This window comes from Prunus avium, unplaced genomic scaffold (genome assembly GCF_965620075.1).
Source record: "Prunus avium unplaced genomic scaffold, drPruAviu1.hap1.1 HAP1_SCAFFOLD_106, whole genome shotgun sequence".
Lineage (NCBI taxonomy): Eukaryota > Viridiplantae > Streptophyta > Magnoliopsida > Rosales > Rosaceae > Prunus > Prunus avium.
In genome coordinates this window covers 7501-10000 of record NW_028276938.1, presented here as the reverse complement: position 1 = coordinate 10000, position 2500 = coordinate 7501, and positions in this window count along the sequence as shown.

The window sequence follows — 2500 nt, the reverse complement described above, 5'->3', positions numbered from 1 at the left end:
CACACTCCCGACCGGTGTGGTGTGGCGGTGATTGGATAGTTACGGATTGAGCACTTGCCAAGGATCAAAATGTGTCATTTAGAAGAAACATTTTCAAAAAGTTTTTAAAATCTTGTGGGTTTGCAACTCATAAGAGCGTCACTTTCAACGTCCCCGGTATTGGATTGAGTTTCTAAAAACAACCGTGCACACCGAGGTTAAACTTTACCGGCTCCACTCCGACTCGCCGCTCGCCCACAATTTGTTTGCAACGAAACATTTGTTTTTAATTTTGTTGGTTTGAAATTGTTTTGAAAAGGTTCTTTAAATCTAGTGGGTTTGCAACTCATAAGAGCGTCACTTTCAACGTCCCCGGCATTGGATTGAGTTTCTAAAAACAACCGTGCACACCGAGGTTAAACTTTACCGGCTCCACTCCGACTCGCCGCTCGCCCACTAGTCCGAAGGCAACAAAACATTTGTTTTTCATTTTGATGAAAATTTCTGTTTTTAAATCTTGTTGGTTTGAAATTGTTTTGAAAAGGTTCTTTAAATCTTGCGGGTTTGCAACTCATAAGAGCGTCACTTTCAACGTCCCCGGCATTGGATTGAGTTTCTAAAAACAACCGTGCACACCGAGGTTAAACTTTACCGGCTCCACTCCGACTCGCCGCTCGCCCACAAATCCGAAGGCAACAAAACATTTGTTTTTAATTTTGATGAAATTTTTTGAAAACATTGGCTTGGCAAGCCCCAATCCGCGACTATCCACCCACCGCCACCCCACACGGGTGGTTGTTGTTGCGAAATGAGGTTGTGGTCGACATGCCCGTGCATTTGAGAAGGAGTTCCTAGCACTCCATGCTCTCCCATGCCAAAAAAAAGCCTAGACAACCCCATTTCGCAACTTTCCACGCCTTTTTTTTCCTCCCTCACCCATGGCGGCGGCGTGGTGGCGGAGGCCGGATTCCGGCCACCACCGCCATGGGTGGCAGCCCCCCGACCCCGACACCAAACCCATAATACCGAGGCAACATATCGAGGCAACATGACATGGGTGTGGCGTGGGGGAAGGGGGCTGCAGCTAGGAAGGCATGGGCTGCCATGCATATGCAGGCAACACACACCCCCCTATATAGCATTTTATGCATTTAGCCCTTTGACAGGAAGAGACATCACCTATGCGCGAGGAGTCATAATGGGCTCTAAATAATTCAATACAAGGTATTTGGACGTGATTTTTTGCAGGGATACTAAGAAACATGCAATCTATGATGGGAAAAAGTTTCATAAATTTTTGAAGTCGGGAAGTATTTTTTATTATTTTTAGAAGTCGTAAAATTGAAAAAATCATTAAAACAAATCCGGGAGGAATTTTTTAGTTTTGTAAGTTGGAGAAGGTCCTAAAAATCATAGACTACTTATGGGGAGCTTATTGTGCGAGGAAATTTCAATAAAAACGGGGTTTGACAAGATTTGAAAAATTCTGTCGACATTTGAAAAAACCTGGAACCATGCTGCCGGCATGCTGCGCACATGCTGCGCGCATGCTGCGCGCAGACTGCGCGCATGCCATGGCAGGACAAGTTTCGCTAGCCTCACTGTCGACAGATGCGCAAGCTGCGCGCACGCTGCGCACAGGCTGCGCGCACGCTGCGCACAGGCTGCGCGCACGCTGCGCACAGGCTACGCGCACACTGCGCACAGGCTGCGCGCACGCTGCGCACAGACTGCGCGCACGCTGCGCGCATGCCATGGCAGGACAAGTTTCGCTAGCCTCACTGTCGACAGATGCGCAAGCTGCGCGCAAGCTGCGCGCAAGCTCCGCGCACGCTGCGCACAGCCTGTGCGCATGTTGTGCGCAGGCTGCGCGCATGCCATGGCAGGACAAGTTTCGCTAGCCTCACTGTCGACAGATGCGCAAGCTGCGCGCACGCTGCGCACAGGCTGCGCACAGCGCATGCCATGGCAGGACAAGTTCGCTAGCCTCACTGTCGACAGATGCGCAAGCTGCGCGCACAGGCTGCGCGCACGCCATGGCAGGACAAGTTTCGCTAGCCTCACTGTCGACAGAATCAGCACGCTGCGCGCAAGCTGCGCGCACGCTGCCGGCATGGTGCGCGCACGCTGCCGGCATGCTGTGCGCACGCTGCGCGCGCGCATGGCAGGACAAGTTTCGAAAATTTCTGTCGACAGTCTCAGCAGCGCGCACGCTGCCGACATGCTGTGCGCACGCTGCGCACAGGCTGCCGGCATGCTGCGCGCAGCCCATGGCAGGACAAGGTCCGAAAAATTCTGTCGACATTTTTACGCCGTGGTAGGCTTCCGCTTCGCGTCACTTTGTCGACATTCAAGCCTACCATTTGTATTGAATTTTTCAAACCTTGTCAAACCCCATTATTCAAATGTCGAAAAATTTTGTCGACATTTTTACGCCATGATAGGCTTCCGCTTCGCGTCACTTTGTCGGAATGCATCGCATGGCGAGGCAAGGCCACGGCATGCCAAGGCGAAGGCAACG